Below are 13,279 nucleotides of genomic sequence, written 5' to 3'. Positions count from 1 at the left end.
TAATCACCCACTAAAATTGCTTGATCCATCAATCCCTGTGGGATCGACCTCACTCCCGTGAGTTTTATTACTTGATGCGACTCGGTGCACTTGCCGGTTAGATTGGTGTGTTTTGGGAGAAATTTATTTTCCTCCAAAATACTCATCAGCTCTTAACGTGGCCAATTGCCCCTTTTGGAATGTTAGTGGCACTTACTTTTACCACTAACGTTGGAGTTCTACTTCTCTTCCACGTTAGCTTCCACGTTAACATAGTTAACGTGGCAACTAACGTGGGCTATGATGGCTCACGAAGGCGTTATTGGCAATCACTTTTCTCATTAACGTGGCTTTCCAACAATATATAATAGTATGGGGTGGACAATACGTTTGAGCCTCCAGAACTGGCATTTTCGCCAACGTTTGAGGCAAACGTTACCTCAAACGCTGCACACCAAAGCCAGCGACCATGCTCTCTTCAAATGATCATAACTTGAGTTGTTGATTGTGTTTTTCTTGAGTGCTTGCACTCCCACTTCCCTTGCTTTTTCCAATCAACTTCTTCCAGAAGCCAGCATCTTTCATCTTCTTTTTCAATGTTTCCTTCTGTTGTTTCACCTTCCTTTCCTCTTGTTCTGTGAGATCTTTTTGGATCTCATCATACCTAGGGATTGTAGAGTGTAGATTATGCATATGACTAGACATATAGTTCAACTTGGCTTGAGTGTTTATGTTGAACTCCTCCCTATGTAGTTGCCGTCCTTCATTCAGTATGCTGAACTCATTGAATGCCTTCGTCTGAGCTAGCTGGCGTTGGTTGAGTTCTTGAAGGTGTTTATCTTGACGCTCTTGCCTTTCAGTCACTTGATTGATGGCTTGAGTGAGCTGGGAATAATGTTCCATTTGCTGTTTCTGCCACTCCCCTTATTGATTCATCCAATTAGAAAGGAGTTCTTCTTGACGATCCATCCTTTGGGCTTGAACGTGCAGTTGTTGTTCTTGTCCCTCCATATAACTCCTCGCTAGCTCCTCAATGGCTCCGTGAATGTGATTCAAGTTGATGTTGGTTGGATCATAGTACTCTTCTTGCTGATATTCTTCCTATTGAGGTTCTTCTTGGTGAGGTTCTTCTTGTGGTGTTCTTCTCCCTATTTGAGGCCTTCTTTGTTGTTGGGCGGGTGTCACATACGTTATATGCTAGAGTGTAACCATCCTTCCAGGGTTTACCCAAGTTGGGTTGCTGTCCTCGAAGACTACCTTGGCTTTCGTACAGAGCCTAAGGATGGTGCTGGGGAACCAAAGTCTAGCACCTGTATCATTCTTCTCGGCTGATTCTTGAATCCCCTCAGCTATAATTTCGTTCACATTGATGCTTCCACCCTTTACTAAGCAGTGTACCATAGTAGCTCGAGTAATGTTGACCTCAGAATTGTTTGCAGCTGGGAGGATAGATCTCCTCACAAGTTCAAACCATCCCTTGGCTTCCGGGATGAGGTCTCCTCTCCTGATGAACCGAGGTCTTCTATCTGAATACCTTTCCCAGTCAGATCCTATAACACATATATCATTCACAATTTCTTCAAGTTCATCATTGTCGGGGCCATTACTTATTCTCACGTGATAACTGGGCTCATCAAAATGTGGTGATTTCAGCTGAAGAACCCTTGTTATGGCATTGGGGCTGAAGTCCACCTTTGTTCCTCTCACGTAACTTTTGAAGGTGGGGGCCTTGGTTTTGTCTTCTCTGACCACATTTGTGTAGAATTATTTGATGAGGTTTGCATTTATCTTTGCTTCTGGGTTCGTGAGCCTTTGCTAACCCCTTTGTTCGATCTTCTCTCGAATCTATGGGCATTCATCTTCGTTGAATTGGAATGTTAACTCAGGCAATATCTTCTTGAGCTTTATCCGTTCAAATTTACGTTCATGGAATGCAGTTTTAAACTTTCCTTCATCAAAAGGGCTGCTCTTAACCGGTTCCTTTCTCTTTTGCCTCTTGGAGCTTGATGATGCCATGAATGATTTTTGAAAAGTGAAGGTGTTGTCGTGAGTGATGAGTGGTGGAATTCGGTTGGGTTTGGATAGGGTGTAGCTTGGAGAGTTGTACTTCGAGAGTGAGAAATTTGAAGAAATGGTTGTTGGAATGTGAAGGGAAGTACGGACTAGGAATCACTTATATAGGAAAGTGATGAGTGAATGAAAGGTGTGGATTGATGGGGTGGTTGTGTGATGGACGGATGGGGTTTAGCATGGGATGAGCACAAGGATCATCAACTTTATGATGGTGTTGGTTCAGTTTCCAAGCTTGTTCTTCTTCCAATATTGCATGGCAACAATTCCCAATGAAATCCCCTTGGAGACACGTGTACAGTCCTCTCCTTTTGTGATAGCCGAACCCTTCAATTGTCCCATTAATCCTCCTACAAAATAAAAGAAAAAATTAAATTGTGGGAAGTGGCGGCAAAGTTTTAAAATAAAAAATAAGAAAGAGAAACTACTTTTTAAAATTTTTGTTGTTAACTACTAAAAGCTATTCACAAATGCAAACCAACTGACTAATTAAATTTCCATATATGCAACCTTGGTGACACCAAACTTAGTTTGTGGCAATGTGGTGTAAGATGATTTGTTCAAGGTGCTAAGAGTGACATGCTATGAGTTGCATTCATGTCCTCTTAGTGTGCCTTGAACACCAAACTTGTTCTTCACTATATGTTGCATAAAAGGATTTATTCAAGGATATGTCAAAGTTGATTTGTGATCCATGAACCCTGCTTTATTAACTACTTTAAAAGCATGTAAAACATGGGTTGCCTCCCATGAAGCGCTTCTTTAGCGTCACTAGCTTGACGTTCTTCCTTTGTCATGGTGGTTGGTAATGCTTCAGATCTTTCCTTCTTGCAGTAAACCTACATCCATTGACTTCATCAATGATCTCTACATGTTCTAGGGAGAGAACTTTGCTAATGGTGAAAACCTTAGGTAACTGAGATGGGATGGTGGGGAGATGAGGTGGGATATCTAGGAAGTAAGCTGAGATCACTTTATCCCCTGGAGAGAAATCTTCTGTAGGGATCCTTTTGTTCCTCCATCTCCTTGGTATCTTCTTCTTTCTTTCTTTTGCTGTTATCCTGCTCTTTATGGTCTCTTTTCCTAGGGGGATTTTGTTGCTGGTCCCATATGATTCTGGTGGTTTTGGCTCCACTTGAGTTTCCTTTAGCTGTGACAGCTGCTGATTATTTTGTTCATCACCCAAAGGAATTCCTGAGTGTACAGCTTGTGCCTCAATGCTTGTTTCTCCCACCATTGCTCTGTCATGCTCTGTCCTTAGTTCCTTGCCTTCCTGACTTGCTTCCTGTGAGGGTTTGAAGACATTGAAGGTGAGTTGTTCATCATGTACCCTCAGTATTAGCTCTCCTCGCTCCACATCTATGAGCGCTCTGGCTGTAGCTAGGAATGGTCTTCCCAATATGATTGGTGAAGATAACTTTCATCCATTTCCAGTATGACAAAGTCTGTGGGAAGGAAGTAGTTCCCAACCTTCACCAGCACGTTTTCAACCACTCCTATTGCTTGTTTTTGAGTTTTGTCTGCCAGCCTGATGACTACGTCTGTGGGCATCAGCTCATTGATTTGCAGCCTCTTCATAAGGGATAAAGGCATTAAGTTGATGCTGGCTCCCAGATCACAGAGTCCTTTATCAAACATTGTTTCTCCTATGGCACAGGGGATGTGAAAACTCCCTGGGTCCTTCCTTTTTGTAGGCAGCTCTGGTTGAATGAGAGCATTGTACTCCTTATTCATCACTATGGTTTGTCCTCCCTTGAGTGAGCTTTTTCTGGTCAGCAGCTCCTTCATGTACTTAATGTATGAGGGCATTTGTTGGAGGGCCTTGATAAATGGTATGTTTACATGGAGAGATGCAAATATGTCAAGAAACCTTGAGTATATTCTCTTCTCTACACCACCATCTAGTAATTGGGGAAAGGGTGCATAGAGTCTCAGCAGCTCCTTCTGTGTAATTATGGTTTCTTGATGATTCTCTTCCTGCTTTCCTGCCGATGTATCTTCAGGTTGTTCTGATGGTTTGTTCGGCTCTTCCTCATTCTCCTTATCACTTATAGTAACCATCTTACAATCTTCCCATCGACTTTCTTTGCTTCACCTCTCGGATTTTTCTCTGTGTCACTTGGAAAGCTATCAGTAGGTTTGGGAATCTTCTCAAATAGGTATCCCACTTGAAATTCTAGCCTCTTGATGGTGTCTCCCTGATTCTTGATATTGGCTCGCACCTCCTCTTTGAACACCTTGTTATCTTGAATCTCCTTGCATATGCCTTCAAGTAGAGTCTCAATCCTTGATAGTTTCGCTTCCGATGATGGAGAGTTGAGATTGGAAGGATGAGAAGGGCCATTTTGACTTTGGTATGGACGTTGAGAAGTGTTGTTGGATGGGTGTTGGTATGACCTCTGTGTTGAGTGCTGGTGAGTTGCATTGTTGTTGGCGTTATGGCATCTCTGATCTTGGCCTTGGTCTTGTTGATTTCCCCACCCAAAGTTTGGGTGTTTCCTCCAACCAAGATTATACATTTTGGAGTATGGGTCATGATTCTTCCTAGGTGAATTCCCAATGTAGTTGGCTTGTTCCTGATCACCCTCTGCTTCTTCATTCACCCCTTCTTGGGTTGCTGCTGAAGTGGTGATTGCTGCTACTTGATTCCTCTCCATTTTCTTGGTGAGGTCAGCTAATTGGTTGGTAATCATCTTATTTTGAGCTAGCAGTGCATCCACATTGTTCAGCTCTATCACTCCTCTAGTATTGCCTCTTTCAGAAGCATAGAAGTAGTCATTCTCTGCTACAGTCTCAATGACATCTATGGCTTCTTCAATGGTCTTCTTCTTGTTCAGAGATCCCCCGGATGAGTGGTCTACTGCCTTCTTTGATTCATACGAAAGGCCTTCATAGAAAATGTGCAACTGCACCCATTCATTGAACATATCTGGCGGGCATCTTCTTGTCAAGTCTTTAAACCTCTCCCATGCTTTATATAGAGTCTCACCATCCTGCTGCCTGAATGTCTGTACCTCAGCTCTCAACCTGTTGATCCGTTGAGGAGGATAGAATCTTGCCAAGAACTTGTTTACCACATCTTCCCAGGTTGCTAAACTCTCATTTGGAAAGGATTCCAGCCATTTAGATGCTTTGTCCATGAGTGAGAAGGGAAACAGAAGTAGTCTATAGGTGTCAGGATGAACACCATTAGACTTTACAGTATCGCATATCCTCAGAAAGGTGGTTAGATGTTGATTGGGGTCTTCTTGGACACTTCCTCCGAATGAACAATTGTTCTGAACAAGGGTGATGAGCTGTGGCTTTAGTTCAAAGTTGTTGGCATGTATGGTTGGCCTTTGGATGCTACTTCCACAGTTTCCTGTGTTTGGGTTGATGTAAGAACCCAGAACTCTTCTCTCTTGTCCAGCCTGATGCGCTGGACCTTCTCTGCCATGGTTGTGAGCCTCTTCTTCATGATGGTTCTCCATATTCTCCTCCATGTCTGGTTCAAAGTACTCTTCCTCTTCCTCAGCACCAACTACTCTCTTTCCTCTTGCTTCCCTTCTTAATCTAAGGAAGGTCCTCTCAGGTTCAAAATCAAAAGAAGTTGAAGCCCCGCTTCTTCTACCTGTCATACAACTAACAAAGCAAAAGCAAGAGAGATAGATGCAGACAGTAATTTCTACAGAAATGCTGTTAGTGTGAATGACGCAATATATCAAACAGTTAGTGGGTTAGTGACTGAATTGTAAACAACTAAGAAAATGGGTAGAGGAAAGGGAAGAAAATAGCTAAACAGAAAGTAAATTACTCAAATGAACTTAAATCAAACAAAATAAAAACAAATGCTCAATCTAGTTATCTACCAATTTAATCATTGTTGATACAAAATCAATCCCCGGCAACGGCGCCATAAACTTGATACACGGAAACTTGTCTCTCAACAAATTTTCTTTGGCAAGTATACCGAATTGTCGTCAAGTAAAAACTCACAGTAGAGTGAGGTCGAATTCCACAGGGATTGATTGGTCAAACAACTTTAATTGGAAGAATGTTCTAGCTGAGCTAAGCAGAAAGTGAGTTGAGAATTGCAGGAAATTAAATGGCGGGAAAGTAAATAGCAGAAAATAAATGACGGGAAGTAAATTGAAAAATCTTAAATGGGGAAGGGAAGTTTAGCATGAAAGTAAATGGCATGATGTAAAGAGAATGGGTAAGATCAGAAATGGGAAATTCATTGGGCTTAGGAGATGTTGCATTCTCCGGATCAAGTTCATTTTCATCTCTTCCTCAATCAATGCATTTATTGATCTCCTTGGCAATCATAAGTGATTGAATTCCAATTCCTTGGTAATTCAATCTCTCAAATTAGATCAATAGCCAATTCCTTGGTCTAATTACTCATGAGAAGAGATGAAGTGTGGTCACTGATTATACCACATGTGTTTCCAAATCAAAGTATTGGGAGAATTATATGTCACCATATCCGCCCAAACCCCAATTTGGTCCAACATGAGAAAACATTTCTAGCATGATCTCTTCATCCCTTTTCCAAGGTTCAGAAGAGATCCAAGTATGAATAGCTTCTTTTCCAAGATAACTACTCAATTGGATGACGATTTAAAGCTTCGTAGTAAAATCACGAGAAAGGATAGAATAAGAGTAATGAAAACTATTATTGATCCATCAAATTACAACAGAGCAGAGAAAGTAAAATACAGAGAGTAATTCTAATAATGCCCAAAAGCCCCTTTTTCTAGTTCAAAGCTCTCCCTATTTATACTACTCTTCTGATCTTCTAGTTGATTCTTCAAGTCTTGGATATGGGCCTTTGGATCTTGAGTTGAAGTAGTTATCTTCTTTAGTGGGCTCAGCTTTACTTGCAGAGAAAGTGTGAAGTAGGCAGGGACTTTAGCTTAGGGCGTTAGTGGTGTTAACGTTAAGTGAAAATGTGGGGCTGAGAACATTAGTGACAATCACCTTTTTCACTAACGTTCCTAACCCAAAGTGGTCCACGTCAACTTCAACGTTAGTGGCACTAACGTGACCACTAACGTTGACCCTTGGCCCTTCGCAAACGTTACTGGGGTTTACCTTTTTCAATAACATTAAGAGTACCCCTTTCTCCCTACGTTAGAGTCCACGTTAGAATAGTTAACGTGGCCTTTAACATAGGCTTGCCAAATTTTCGAGAGCGTTAGTGACACTTACCTTTGTCACTAACGCTTCAGAATGCCCCTTCTTCCCACGTTAGAGTTCACATTAACTAGGTTAACGTGACTTCTAACGTGGTATTGATACCCATCTCTAACGTTAGTGACAAAGGTGAGTGTCACTAACGTTGGCTCATCATCCCTCTTCTCCACGTTAGCTTCCACGTTAACATAGTTAACGTGGCAACTAACGTGGGCTATGATGGCTCACGAAGGCGTTATTGGCAATCACTTTTCTCAATAACGTTGCAAGCTAGCCTTCATTCCATGTTAGTGGTTACGTTAGCTAGACTAACATGGCTGCTAACGTGGTTCTTCCTTGCTTCCTTTATCCTGAAATCAAGTAATAAAGTGCATCAAAGATCTGATCCAAGTTATGAGACATGCATCATTCAATTTGTCCTTTAATTCATGCATAATTCTCATCGACATGCATCATTCAATTTGTCCTTTAATTCATGCATAATTCTCATGAAATCATGTAAAATTCACAATATTTGCTTGAATCCATATGTAAGTGATTATTTACCCAAAACTTGCTTATTTCCTAAGAAAATGCATGAAACTACCTTAAAACCATAAAGAAAATGTCAGTGAAACTGGCCAAAATGCCCTGGCTTCAGATCCACTTTTACACTTCACTTTTGAGTACTTTTTGAGCTATGAGTAGCTAACTTCCTTCTCATTGAGAGAGAAAGCTCTATTGTACTTGATGGATTGATAATAGTGAAATTCTTCTTCTCTTCATCTTCTCTTTGATTTGCTAGAGGGAATTTCGTTCTTAATGCTTAGCATTAAATTATCTTGGGAAAGAAATTGAATGCAATTGGGTTTCATGGGAACCTTGGGAAAGGAAACATGAAACCATTCTTGAAATCCCTTCTCACACTTGAGTAGAATCTGGGGTTTGGTGTTTGGATATGTGACATATAATCCTTGATGCGGGTGGAAACTGTCTCTCAACAAATTTCCTTCGGCAAGTGTACCGAATTTGTCGTCAAGTAAAAACTCACAATAGAGTGAGGTCGAATCCCACAGGGATTAATTGATCAACCAACTTTAATTAGAAGAATGTTCTAGTTGAGCGAATCCAGAATTTGGGTTGAGAGTTGCAGAAAATAAAATGGCGGGAATGTAAATAACAGAAAAGTAAATGCTAGAATTTATTGATCCATCAAATTACAACAGAGCTCCCTAACCCAATGAAAGGGGTTTAGTTGTTCATAGCTCTAGAAAATGAAAACAAAGATGGAGAATACATCATAAAACTAGAAATTACAGAGAAGGTAAAATACAGAGAGTAGTTCTCTTTTCCAACTTCCAGAACTCCTTCAACAATTCAAAGCTACTCCTATATGTACTACTTCTCTCAGCTTCTAATTGGCTATTCAAGTCTTGGGCCTTTGGATCTTGAGTTTGAAGCAGTTCTATTCTTCATTTGGGCTTGGCTTTACTTGCAGAGAGAAAATGTGAAGTGGGCAGAGACTTTAGCTCAGGACGTTAGGGATGTTAACGTTTAGTGAAAATATAAGTTCGAGAACGTTAGTGACAATCAACTTTCTCACTAACGTTACTAAGTAAAAGCCACGTTAACTTCAACGTTAGTGGCATAAACGTTGCCACTAACGTTGCCTCTAAGTCCTTCGCACACGTTATTGAGACTTAACATTCCCAATAACTTTGAAAAGCCCCCTTTTTTCCCACGTTAGAGCCCACGTTAACTTAGTTAACGTGGCTCTTTAACGTGGGCTTGCCATCCTTTGAGAACGTTAGTGACACTCAACATTCTCAGTAACGTTCCAAGGTGCCCCTATGCCTCACGTTAGAGTCCACGTTAACTAGGTTAACGTGGCTTCTAACGTGGCCATGCTTAGCCATCCCCAACGTTAGTGACAATGTTGAGTGTCACTAACGTTGGCCATTCTTTTACTCATCAATGTTAGCTTCCACGTTAACTAAGTTAACGTGGGAGTAAACGTGGCTCCCTGGGGGGTTGTGTGGTTGCTTCCAACGTTAGTGACAATGTTGGGTGTCACTAATGTTGTCGACCACTCTTGCTTCTTACGTTAGCTCCCACGTTAACCAAGTTAACGTGGGAGTTAACGTGGTATGTTTCTCCTTAGGCCAACGTTAGTGACAATGTTGAATGTCACTAACGTTGGCGTTTCTTCCCCCTTTTAACGTTAGAGGCCACATTAACTAAGTTAATGTGGACTCTAACGTGGCCACTTATGTAAAAACAGTAAAGAAAAGGTCAGTGAAACTGGCCAAGATGTCTTGGCATCACAACACCAAACTTAAAGCTTGTTTGTCCCTAAGCAAGTACTGGAACAAGAGAATGATGAATGGACTGCCAAGAGCAATGAGTCATTCTTGTGGAAGTCATATCACTGATTTTATGGTGGTTTCATGCATAGCAACTTAGGTTCATTCCTTTACTGGCTTTCAGACCTTTATCATGTCCTAAAACACTCACCTTGCTTACATCCCATGAGACTTTTATTCATTGATCCCTTTATTGTCATTTCAAAGCTTATTGGTGTTCTTAGGCTAAGTGCTCTGTGAGGGGGCAACTTTTTAAGATAAGCTTTCAGCCAACACTCTCGAACCAGTTGGTTCAAGGTGCTAGGTGTTGAAGCACCCCTAAGGACTTACTCCCTCAAGTCTCTCCCCCATACATACACACCACAGGCATATAGTTCATTTATTTTCCTTCTTGAGACCTTGGTGTCCACCACCTCTTTGGGTTACTAAATGCTCTGTGGTGAGGGTTACTCTTGATAATGGACTTTCAGCTGATAATCCCGGGTTAGTTAACCCAAGTTACCAAGTGATAAAGCACCCCTAAGAGCTTATTCATCTAAGTAGATCCATCTAAGTGGTTTCTCTTGATTGGATGGAGCTAGCAATGTTCTTTTGGAGTGGAGTGTAATTCTAACCAATGTCCTTTGGTGGAACACCAAACTTAGAATTACACCATCACTCTTGGATTGTTCTGGTGTGGAACACCAAACTTAGCTCCTTACAATACAGGGGAAGGAAACAACTTGTGATTTTTATTGAAATAAAGATGAAAGTGAAACTACCTGAGGTTGGGTTGCCTCCCAACAGAGCGCTCTTTTATCGTCGCTAGCTCGACGAGTCCTTAATTACTTAAGATGGTACTTTACTCTGGGGTTTTCCCTCATGTTGCCCAGATAATGCTTGAGTCTTTGTCCATTCACTGTAAAAGTCCTCTCTGAACCTTCATCCGTGATTTCGATGTGGCCATATGGTGATACTTTTGTAACCATGAAAGGCCCGGACCACCTTAACTTGAGTTTTCCTGGGAACAGCCTTAATTTAGAATTGTAATGGAGTACTCGCTGCCCCTTTTCGAAACTCCTGGGCGCAAGATGCATGTCATGTTTTCTCTTTGCCTTTTCTTTATACATCTTAGTGTTTTCATAGGCTTGTGACCTGAATTCCTCCATCTCTTGCAGCTGCAAGATCCTTTTTGCACCAGCAGCAATGCTGTCAAAATTTAGTATCTTGATAGCCCAGAGAGATTTGTGCTCCAGCTCCAGTGGTAAATGACAAGCCTTCCCATAGACCAGTTGATATGGAGACATTCTAAGTGGAGTTTTGAATGCTGTTTTGTATGCCCAAAGAACATTATCCAGCTTCTTCGACCAATCCTTTCTAGATGCACCCATAGTCTTTTCCAGGATCCTCTTCAGCTCTCTGTTGGATATCTCAGTTTGCCCACTTGTTTGAGGATGGTAAGGTGTGGCTACTTTGTGTTCTACCCCATATCGTAGGAGGAGAGCTTCTAATGGTTTGTTACAAAATATATTTAAGTGCTGTGTGATCTGTAAAAACGATCACTTTAGCACCAATGAGGTATGATCTAAATTTGTCAAATGCAAAAACTATTGCTAGCAACTCCTTTTCAGTAGTGGTATAATTTCTGAGTTTCATTAAGGACTTTGCTAGCATAGTATATCACATGAACTAAGTTATCTTTCCTTTGTCCTAATACTGCCCCAACTGCAAAATCAGATGCATCGCACATCAATTCAAATGGTAGGTTCCAGTCAGGTGGGGAAATGATAGGAGCAGAGGACAACCTCATTTTCAAATGTGCAAATGCTAGCATGCATGTTTCATCAAAGATAAATGGTGTATCAGATACAAGGAGATTTCTTAAAGGCTTGGCTATCTTTGAAAAATCTTTAATAAACCTTCTGTAAAAGCCTAGGAAAGGAATCTCCGAATACCGAGAAATCATCCATAAAAACTTCAATGAATTTTTCTATCATATCTGAAAAAATAGAAAGCATGCAGCGTTGGAAAGTTGCAGGTGCATTACATAGCCCAAATGGCATGCGCCTATAGGCAAACACTCCATACGGGCAAGTAAATAAGGTTTTCTCTTGGTCTATGGGATCAGCCACTATTTGGTTATAACCTGAATAACCGTCGAGAAAACAATAATATGTGTGCCCTGCAAGTCTTTCCAACATCTGATCCATGAATGAAAGGGGAAAATGATCTTTTCGTGTAGCCTCATTGATTTTTCTGTAGTCTATGCACATCCGCCATCCTGTGACGGTCCTTGTAGGTATGAGTTCGTTCTTCTCATTAGGAACCACAGTGATTCCTCTTTTCTTGGGCACAACATGTACGGGGCTAACCCAAGGACTGTCTGAAATTGGGTATATTACCCCTCCTTGCCAAAGCTTCATAACCTCTTTCTATACCACTTTCTTCATGATTGGGTTCAGCCTTCTTTAGGATTGAATGGATGGCTTAGCATCATCTTTCAACAGTATTTTATGCATGCATATGGCTGAACTGATTCCTTTCAAGTCAGCTAGGGTCCATCCAATGGCATCCTTATGCTCCCTCAGCACTTTGAGTAGCTCGTCCTCTTGATCTTGACTGAGGGATGAATTTATGATCACTGGGTAGTTTTCATTTTCTCCTAGGTATGCATATTTGAGAGTGGGTGGCAGTGCTTTGAGTTCAAGTTTGGGTGCTTCTGACTTTTCGTTCCCTTCCTTTGGTGCATCTGGTATATGAATTTCTGCTGTGGCCACCTCTTCACTTGATTCAGATTCTTTCTCCACCAATCTCTCGTCCTCTTCATGTTCTTCTTCTTCAAAATTCTCCTGCACTTTATCCTCAAGTGCATCTAACCTCATGCATTCCCCCAATTGTTCTGGTGGGTAACTCATGGCCTTGAACACATTGAATGTCATCTTTTCATTGTGTAATCTCAGGGTGAGGTCACCCTTCTGAACATCAATGACAACCCCAGCAGTGGCCAAGAATGGCCTTCCCAGGATGATGGAGGTCTTGGTGTCCTCCTGCATGTCCAGCACCACAAAATCTGCTGGAAATATGAAATCTCCCACTTTTACCAGCAAATCCTCTAGTACCCCATGAGGGAATTTGAATGATCGGTCTGCCAGTTGTAGGACCATTTTTGTTGGTTTAGCCTCCTCAATTTTCATCTTCCTCATCATAGCTACTGACATCAAATTGATGCTGGCCCCTAAGTCACAAAGAGCCTTCTCTACTGTGATTTCCCCTATAATACAAGGGATCTGAAAACTCCCAGGATCCTTCAGTTTCTGGGGTTGTTTGTGCTGAATGATAGCACTACACTCTTCAGTTAGTATCATAGTCTCATTGTTCTTCCAGCTTCTCTTCTTTGTCATTAGTTCCTTCACAAACTTGGCATAGAGTGGCATTTGTTCTATGGCTTCAGCAAAGGGTATGTTGATTTGTAGTTTCTTGAAGATTTCTAAAAATCTCAAGAACTGGTTGTCATCTTCCTTTTTCTTCAATAGCTGGGGGTATGGAGCTCTTGAGACGTTCAGTTGTGGTATCTCTTTTTCTTTCTGCAGACTTGCCAATGTAGTTGGCTTGCTCCTGACTACTCTCTGCTTCTTCATTCACTCCTTCTTGGGTTGTTGATGAAGTTGAGATTGCTGCTACTTGGTTCCTCTCCATCTTCTTGGTGAGGTCAGCCAGCTGCTGGGTAATGA

This window comes from Arachis ipaensis, chromosome B05 (assembly GCF_000816755.2).
Source record: "Arachis ipaensis cultivar K30076 chromosome B05, Araip1.1, whole genome shotgun sequence".
NCBI classification, from domain to species: Eukaryota; Viridiplantae; Streptophyta; class Magnoliopsida; order Fabales; family Fabaceae; genus Arachis; species Arachis ipaensis.
The sequence above is the reverse complement of the archived record's forward strand: the minus strand, read 5'-3'. Positions refer to the sequence as shown.